The following is a 10,236-nucleotide window of genomic DNA, read 5'->3' as shown; positions in this document are numbered from 1 at the left end:
CTGAAAATTAAAAAAATTTGAAAAAAGAGCTTTACGCAGGATCGAGAAAGTGTGCTCCTAATATAAGATACTTCGAGAAATCAATGTTAAAAGTGCAAAATACATCAGTATTGCAATTAAAAAACTTTATTAGATAGTTTTATAAAAATACTGCTGCCACAGCCTTCGCCAAATCTTCACGATTCCACTGTCGACGCTTCCTCGTATCTCTAACCTCCATAGTCAGATTCTATAAAAATTAAATACACAAAAATTCGTAATATAAATTCGTATTAACTTTTCTTTAACCTTAAGTAGTATTTTCTTTCTTTTTATTACACTACATAATCTTCATATTCGAGCAATAATTATCTCATATTAAGAGTACCCTGAATATCTCATTATACGAGCCACACGCCTAGCGGTTCCGCGATCATGAAATCTAACCTCTACAATTAAGCAATTCAACAAATTGCGTATTTTCCTGTTACTATGATTCTACTCTATCATTGCATACTGAATTTATTGCCAACCATTTCCTTATTATATAATAAACAAGGTTTAAAGACTTACCTCAAGTTCCTTTGACATGTTCACAATTTCACAAATCTTTTCTTGCAAAGGCTAAATGCAATAACGAACAATGAATTTTTCACTAAATACATTTTACACCAAGAGTAATAAGTTCATGGTGGAACTAACAGATGGTGCTCACTAGTTTAGCAGAAACCCCATTATCTCATATTAGGAGCATATCTCATAATAGGGGATTCTCCTCTATATTGAGAAATAGCCCAGAAATATCTGCCCTGACAATTATAATTTGATAAAGAGATGAAGAATTTTAGACAAAAATTTAGCTTCTTGTTCATTCAAATCAGCAATTGTAAAAACATAGGTTAGATTTAATTTAGAAACTAATTTAATCTAAATGAGGATTACGATTTGATATATGCAAAACAAACCACAAATTTAATCTAATATATGATAAAACCATGCGGTATGAAAATAATAAACAAACACGGGAATAAACAAAAATAATATTGTAAAATAGAATAATAATAAATGTACAGCAAATATAGCAAACTTGCATAGATTTTATATCCCAACTTGTATTCAAGGAGCACTTACATCATAAAACTTCTGCTAAATACTTTTTTCTTTCAAAAACATATAACGATCCTTGTACATTAATAACATATTAATGGTTGGAACCGCACTAGATAACTTCAATTTCGACAATAAATCACTTATTACTGCTATTGATGGCAAACTGTTACACTCTTCCAATCGCCGCTGAAGAATACGACATATTACATTACTGACGCATTACTGACACGCTAAAACTTAGTAACTTATACAGGGTCGCCTCCATTTGCACATGGAACGATTGTACACCGCACGATTGGACACGCACGATTGGACACCGCACGATTGTACACCGCACGATTGGCCACCGCACGATTGCGCACGCACATTGCACGATTGGACACCGCACTATTGTACACTGCACAATTGGACACCACTAAAATAGATGTTCTTTCCACAGTTTTATCAATAAATTTTATTGATAATTTGGTGATATTACGATTTCCGGGGCCCCTCAATTTGAAGCCGGTTTTTGATAGTACTTTTAACGCTGAATAAAAAAGTATATAGGTATTATAGGGCTAACTGCTGTCGTTTATGAGATATTCGGTGTTAAAGATGACTTATGAAGGTTAGGAAACCTGTCATACCTGTCATAAATTGTATTAATACAATTAATGTGTATAAATTTAGTGTGTATAAATTATACACATAGTTTGTTTGCGCGCGCGCACACACACACATCGAAGGGGGGGTGCGGGGGGCCTTCGGCCCCCCACCCGCACCCCCCCTCGCAGGGTGGACCTCGATTGGCATGGAATGTCTAAGATACGAATCTTGTCAAACCCACGCGAAATCGTATAAAAAGTACTATTCGAAACCATCGTCATTTTTAACACCGACTATCTCGAAAACGAAAGCAGTTAGTCCAAGACCTATATACTTTTTTATTCAGCGTTAAAAGTACTATCAGAAACTGTCGTCAAATCGAGGGGCCCTGGAAATCGTAATATCACCAAATTATCAATAAAATTTATTGATAAAACTGTGGAAAGAACATCTATTTTAGTGGTGTCCAATTGTGCAGTGTACAATAGTGCGGTGTCCAATCGTGCAATGTGCGTGCGCAATCGTGCGGTGGCCAATCGTGCGGTGTACAATCGTTCCGTGTGCAAACGGGATACGCCCACTTATACACATAAACGGCAATATTTTTACATCTTATTACTTTTTGTTAGGAAGGCGCTCATAGCAAGTTTGGATGAATTTGAAAGTAGTTCCGAATACGAGCGTCAGCGATGGCATTTAAAAATGTCGTGCATATATGTGTGTAACTGCTGCTATATGAGATGAACTGTTTAATAGTTGCACACCGGTAGATATTATTTTATCACTTTTGCATCCGTCTTACTTTAGCAGTTTCAGATTGTTGAAGTAATATTAATTTTAAAAAATAAGATTGCACATTGCTGTTCTTATATTTATTTCTTTATATTTCCTTTATAGTCTTGTTGTTGAACCACAAAAATTAGATAACTCACGATGATGTTGCATCTCATAACAGTGAAGTGCTCATAGATCTTGGATTGTGATTTGACATAATGAATATAAAAATTATGCATTATTAATCAATAAAAAAAGGTGCTTCATGGCCGACTACTCGATTAAATAAGTGGCAATGCGTCTCAGCTTATTCTGTTATTATATTTTTTGATAGTTTTTACTTTATTACAAAATAAAGTTTTTATGCGCCTACTATTCATGTAGTGAAAGAGCGTATTAAATTTGGTCTGTTATAACTAGTCAACCTATTGTCATCTTAAATAATTGATTTAATATTTGTTTAACAATATATTTTCAACAATATATTAATGTTTTCGAATAATAATATCTTATATCTATTATTTAGTATATGCACAATTATCACACTCTACCAAATTATTAACCTCCACGCGAAGACAGCCGCTCGATGGTAATCTAAACTGAACATAACGCACAATGCGAATCGAGATAACCAATCAGCGTCACGGAAAAGAGGCAACAATGATTTCGATTTGTTGTCATCTTATACAATTGATTTATGCTAGTACAACATGGGCGCGCGCTATGCGCGCACTATTTTATTTTTCAATATTAATAATGCCTAGAGTTCTCGATGATTTAAAATTCGTTAAATTAATAAATGAAAAAATTCTAGCCCTTAGACATTTTTTCTTTTTCCGAGGAGTTCTGAGTTGTTGATATCATTATTTGGTAAATATTCCGATGAGGGGAGCCTGCCCCGATGACCTTGACCTTGACATATAATGCCCTCCTGAGTGACCTTCAAGAGGTTTTAGCCGTCGCTCGTTGTTTGCTAAAAAGTTATTAACAAAAGAAGTTGAATGATTTTGCACGAATTGTCAGCTGTCTACGCGAACCAAGAACATAATATCGACATATATTACAAAGGTCACCTTCTCGAATAACCCGCACTAGATTTTAGTCGTCGATCGTTGTTTATGAAAAAGTTATTAACAAAAGAAATTTTGCAAATATAGTAGTTATTTTGAATATTGAAAGATATAAACGACGAATATGTATATGAACGAAGGAAGGAAAGTCATTTAAAGCAGTTGTTACGATTTATTCGTACAGAATAGTGTTCCACTGTTAACACTAAACGATCGAGACGGGTTTAGAAAGATTGCTTCTTGTAATTATGAACGGATTTAATGAGGTTTACAGGCAAGACGAGAATACAAGTACGCGCGCAAACTCTCTGCTGCTATGTTATAACGGTTCTCTCCATGATAACAACTGAACTCTAAAAAATACAATGTCGCAACCTATAATCGCACAAAACATGGCTACCAATATAATTAAACAAAAACTTTAGCCAATCATTGTATTATTCTACACTTCCCCTCAATGTTGGCTGGGCTAACCATAAACAAAAAAATAAATTAACAAACAAAAAAAATCGCTGTTTATGTTACAAAACAAAATTCCATAAACAACGCTACGCTATTTCTCTTAAACCTAAATATTCTCTTAACTTGACAAATTGCACTCGCTTTAAAACTTTCGTTAAAATATCAGCCTTTTGTTCATTGGTTGACACATATTTTACGTTAATTATTTTTCGTTCTACTAATTCCCGTAAAAAATTATACTTAACGTTTAAGTGTTTTAATCTCTGGTGCTCCCATTTATGCAACAAATGGATAACCGATTGATTGTCCTCAAAAATCACAGTAGGGTCCTCCGTGATTTACCTCAATTGGATGAGTAAATTTCGGGTCCATACAACTTCCGTCGATGTGTTGGCCAGTGCTACGTATTCCGCCTCTGTAGACGAAAGAGTTATGGTGGGTTGCTTCCTCGTCACCCAACAGACAGGGGCTCCATTAACTTCGATCAAGAAACCAGTCGTCGATTTCCAATCAGTATCGCCAGCCCAATCCGCATCAGCATAGGCAGTCACTCCTTGGGTACTATTTTTCGGAAAGTAGATACTCATATTGGTTGTAGCCTTCAAGTATCTAAGTATTTGCTTCAACTGTCGCCAATGAGATTCTGTATAATTTTCCTGAAAATGACTAAAATAATTAACTGAGACACTGATATTTGGTCGTGTTCCGAGCATCAAATACATTAGACAACCGACAAGTTCTCGAAACGGTTTCGATCCGGTTATGTAGTTTGTTTGGCTCGTTTCTTCAATAGCCGGTTTCTTTTCCATAGGTACATTGGTCGGTTTGCAATCAGTCATTGCAAATCTATCGATCAGTCTCTTCGTATAATCTGATTGATCCAGGTACATTCCAGTCTCATCTCTTCTTATTTTGATTCCTAAGAAGCTCTTGAGGTGGCCTAAGTTCTTCATCGAGAAGCATTTTTCCAATCTTCTTTTAAGCTCATCTATCCTTGCTTGTCGGTTGCTTGCTATAATAACATCGTCAACGTATAACAATAAATAGCTGCAATTTTCTTCACACAGCTCAAAAAATAGGCACTTGTCGTAGTCTGATTGTTTCAGACCAATATCATTTATGGCCTTAACAAATTCCGCATTCCAAGCACGTGGTGATTGTTTTAATCCATATAAAGTTTTAATTAACTTGCACACTCTTGTTGTACCGTCGTTGCTTCCATCAGGTTGCTTCATATATATTTCTTCCTCCAGTTCTCCATGTAAAAAGGCATTTTTTACATCCAACTGTTCAGCAAATAAGTTCTGATTATTGATAATGGACAGCAAAATTTGTACCGTTGTCATCCTCGCGACTGGAGCGTAGGTTTCCACGTAGTCGAACCCTTTCTTCTGTGCGCAGCCTTTTACAACAAGCCTTGCCTTGTAGCGAATGTTTCCAGCTTCGTCGTGTTTTATTCTAAATACCCACTTGCTGTTGATGGCTCGTTTTCCTTTAGGCAGTTCCGTCAAGATCCAAGTGTTATTTGAGCGTATGGCGCTCAATTCTTCATCAATGGCCTTGTACCAGTTTTCTTTGTCATCTCTGATTTCGATGTCTTCAAAATCTTGCGGCACATCGTCCATAAAAGTTTCAGCCTGTAATGCAACGGCACAATAATCATCCAAATAATCTGGCCTTTTAGTCTGTCGCGTACTTCGTAATTGTGGTTGTTCCTGTCGTTTCCGCAATTCCTGGTCGCTATCGGTATCTTCTTCAGCAGTTTCATATTGCATTTCTTCCCTATATATTCGCTCTGGGCTTTGGACTAGAGCATCTCGTTGCTCATTGTCTTTCGACTGCAATTTTTCTTCGTCACCGAGTGGAACCGTGGTTTCCACATAAGTCGATTGAAAATGAAATTTATTTTCATGAAACACAACGTTGCGTCCATATAAAATTTTGTTTTCTTCCGGACACCACAGCTTGTATTCGTTGACGCAATATCCAAGCATGAAACATTTCTTTGAACGTGATTCGAACTTTCCAGGATTAAGTTCATGTGGGACGTGTAAATAAGCGACGCACCCGAAAACCTTGAGTTTCGCTAGATTCGGCTTACTTCCATACCATACTTCAGCCGGAACCTTATCCGTCGATGCTTCCGTGGGACTTCGGTTTATTAAATAAACCGCCGTAAGAACAGCTTCCGTCCAGAACCGCTTACTGATTCGAGAGTCCAAAATCAGGCATCTTGCTCGTTCAATTATAGTGCGGTTCATCCTTTCCGCCACGCCATTTTGCTGCGGCGTGTAGGGTATTGTATAATCAATGCGGATACCTTCCCTTTCACATTCGGTTTTAAAATCTGCCGAGATATACTCTCGTCCGTTATCACAGCGAAATTTGCTAATCTTCGAGCCGAAATGCGCCATGACCATTGCCATATACATTTTAAAATAATGCGTTACTTCGCTCTTTTTCGCTAACGGATATGCCACTGTGAAGTGAGTATAATCGTCTATGAAGGTTAATACGTACTTCTTTCCATTGTGCGATTCAATGTTTATCGGGCCAAAAAGATCACTATGTATTAATTCTAATGGCCGTCTTGCACGTGTTCTACTCTGATTATGTGGCAGTCTCGTCTGCTTCCCCTCAACGCATATACCGCACGAATCGTCGACTGCTACAAGGTGCTTTTTGTCGATACCTTCCACCATATCAGCCAATTTCTTGAGGCTAATAAAATTAATATGGCCCAAGCGTCTATGCCAGGTTGTACGATCTGGAACGCTTGTACATACATTTGCCACATGTACCCAATTCATAATATTTAATTCATAAACTCGATGATTTCGATTCGCTATCGCAATAACTTTCTTATCCTTCAAAATAGTTCCTTTTCCTTTCTCAAAAAGTATTTTATAACCTTTTACTTCTAATTTTGGTACAGACAAAAGGTTAAATTGTAAACCAGGCACATGCAAAACAGTTTGTATTAAAATAGTTCTCTGCTTTCCGTCCACGTTAATCTTTCCTTTTATTTCACCAACGTAACTAGCTTTTAATTCAATTTCAGATTTTGCTATCCGTATTTTGATTGGTTGTGAAAGAAGTCGTTTATTCAATAGTAAATTAACATTATTTACCAAATGTTCCGACGCTCCTGAATCAAGTATCCATGTGACAAGTTCAGGTGACTCGACTTCAGTTAATGCAGAGAAACAATATCCTTCTTCATCTCCTTCCGATGCTACATTTGCGTGTTTCGGCTTCACGTCTCGAGATTCCGTTCCACTTCCGTTTTTCCGGGTTTCCGTGCCGGATTTCGGTTGCTTACATTCCGCTCTTCGATGACCTGTCTTTCCGCAGTTGTAACATTTGAACATAAATTTGCTTCCCTTTTCCTGAAGGTTCCTCTTCTTCGAAGTATTATTCGCAAACGATGCGAATGTAGTTTGTGGCAACATTTTGTTCTTATTTGACTTAGTGCCTTTTCTTTTAATCTCTTCGTCTAACAAACGATTTTTAACAAAACCCAAGGTTAAATTTTCCGTCGACAAAGTTTCAATGGCAGTAACTATTACATCATATTCCTGCGGCATCGTTAATAAAAGGTGGCATACTATGTCAAGTTCCTCCATTGTCGCACCTGTGGACTTAAGCTCACGTACGATTCTTTCAAACTTCAAAAAATGTGCAGACAATGACTCCGTAGACGGTTTAAATTTCATAGAAAGCAATTTCTTTCGTAATAATAATTGACTAGACATACCTCGTCTTTCGAAAACGTTCGAGAGTTCGTTCCATACCTCATACGCTGTTCTTTTATCCTTTGCATGTTCAAGGTGACTGTCGGCGATCCTTTGAACAATCTGAGATTTGCATTTTAAATCCTTTTTCCGTATTGCTGCCAATCTTCGCGTACGAGCCTCTGACGTTTCAGCTGCGACGACTGCCGCTTCGGCTCTTTCCAACATCGGAGATTGAGCATACTCGAGTAAATCCAGTTCTTCCAGAAACAACTCCATCCTAAACTTCCAATTGTTACCCATACAGCACATAAGCTTCCAGTTTTATTGCAGGAATGTTGCAACATTACAAGTTGCAATGTAAGTTTGCAGAGATATTACAGCCCAGGCAGCACATGATAGCCTAATATATGTTTCTTAGACGTATCTAATGTCTAAGAAACATAAAGTACCATTTGAGAAACGGTTTAAATAGAAACCGTTTCTAGACCTAAATTTCAAAAACGTATTTTTCACGTTTCCACAGAAACGAAAAATTAATTTTATTAAATTAATTCGAAATTATATAATTAATATAGAAAGAATAATAATTTCTTAAGTTCTTCTTAATTTGTGAGTATTAATTAGTTTACATCGTTTCAATGTACTCGATTATGGAACAAGAGCAAAAATCAACACAAGTGTGTGTGCGTGCGTGTGTGCCTGCGTGTGTGTGTGTGTGCGTGCGTGTGCGTGTGCGTGTGCGTGTGCGCTTAAGTATACATAATTTTACACTTTTGAAATGCAGAGATTAATTTCAATAATTATATGAATTTTATCTTGGCAAATTTAAAAAAGTGTTGGATATATGGAGATTTTGTTTGTTATAATTACGTAAAAGCTATTTAAAAAATTTTTTCATTGAAAATGATTTATGTATCATACGTCCTTTTATGTGATTATTATATGTCATGTCCATTTATGTGATGTGATGATTCTTTTGTAAGTGAAACAAAAAAAGTTGTACCTATTTTATTTTTAAATTTATGTTTTTATTTATACATTTACATTTCGCGGAAAAATAACATAATTATTGCGCGCGCCGGCATCGAGCGCGCGTTCGCATGATCGGTAGACAAGAGATAGAAAAGACTATATATTGTTTTCTTCTACGCTAAACATTCGACGTCGAAGCATCGGTCTGTTGATTGTCGAGCGCAGTGGAACGCACATGTTTGTACACGTTCGTGTATTATGCAGCCGGGTTTTCTTTTGTGTGTGCCTAGGCTATCTTGCGAGTATTGGCGCTTTAGTTAATTGAATTATTAACCTTATTTCCCATTATTGCCTTGAACGGAAAGCTGTTCTGTTCCGCAAAAAGAAGAAGAGCTCGGGTTCGATTTCATCATCATCTCTCCCTCTCTCTCTCTCTCTCTCTCTCTCTCTACAGAAGGTGGGAAAAGCCAGTTCATTAAGGTAAGCATTGTGTACTGATTTATTAATATATTCTAATTACATGATTGAGAATTTATTACCTAATTAAGAAATTTATTTATTGAAACAAGTTATCTCGACATGAATATTCTTAACCTATAAATATTGTTACGTGTTCGGGCAGACTTCGGACATAACAATATCATATGATATTGTAAAGAAAGCAAGACAAATTAAATAAAGCAGATAAATTGTTTCAATAAATAAAATTCTTAATAGATAATAAATATGCACTATATCAAAATATAAGACGTGTACACCTTTGTCAAAAACAATTTCTTCTCCATCATGTTTATTTCCAAGACGTTCATCTCCAAGACGTTCACCTTGTAATATTGTACTAAGTTCGAAAAGTTCCTCATCAAGAGGAACTGAGTCTTCACAGCGCTTACATGACATTCCATTAAATACTTCACTTAGGCACTCATCAGGTACGGTTTTGACAGGATTTTTTTATATTTACAAAATCATAATAGCACCGATTAGCATCGATTGCGAACAAACTAAGTTAGATTTTGTTATTTTTTCAATACTTTTATTTGTCTAAACGTTACATGTCCTTTTCAGATTTGTTTCGTGTTATTATTACAAAATTAGGAGCATTAGAAAACTCAATGAATATACTTCTTCCAATGGTGAAGCAACTTATAGTACACTTCCGACTATCAAAACTATCTCATATGGAGTGTGTTCCTAAACTTCCAGTTGACAGTGATGAAAATTTGGAAGAATTCGAAAGGTTTTTGGATACTAATACAAATTTTGAGTACATGGTAATTGTTATTTCTGTTGTCCTCTTTATTTGATCTATTCATCAGTGTCAAATAGTGTTAAAGTTAAACTTTATGTTTCAAACACTGAAATTCTAACACTACAATTTGAAATTCTTTCTTTTGTATTGTGATTATCTTTTTTTATTGCTTTATGTTTTTCATATAAAACTAACACATTAATTATCATCGTTGTTTGATAGGTTAATACTTTAAGCATATCAGGTGGCACAACTGTTTCTCAGATCAGTAGAAGGACTCTGGAAAGAATAATTA

At 36.0% G+C, this 10,236-nt stretch overlaps 1 long non-coding RNA gene across 1 annotated transcript; it reads left to right on the top strand.

Annotated features, from left to right (window-relative positions):
• The first annotated feature begins 8,558 nt into the window (after nt 1–8,558).
• LOC113562941 lies at nt 8,559–9,851 on the top strand. The gene is made up of 3 exons (XR_003407266.1): nt 8,559–9,172; nt 9,494–9,621; nt 9,758–9,851. It is a non-coding gene; the product is annotated as an uncharacterized LOC113562941 (long non-coding RNA).
• The last annotated feature ends 385 nt before the right edge of the window (nt 9,852–10,236 follow it).

This window comes from Ooceraea biroi, chromosome 1 (genome assembly GCF_003672135.1).
Source record: "Ooceraea biroi isolate clonal line C1 chromosome 1, Obir_v5.4, whole genome shotgun sequence".
NCBI lineage: Eukaryota > Metazoa > Arthropoda > Insecta > Hymenoptera > Formicidae > Ooceraea > Ooceraea biroi.
The sequence above is the reverse complement of the archived record's forward strand: the minus strand, read 5'-3'. Positions and strand labels throughout refer to the sequence as shown.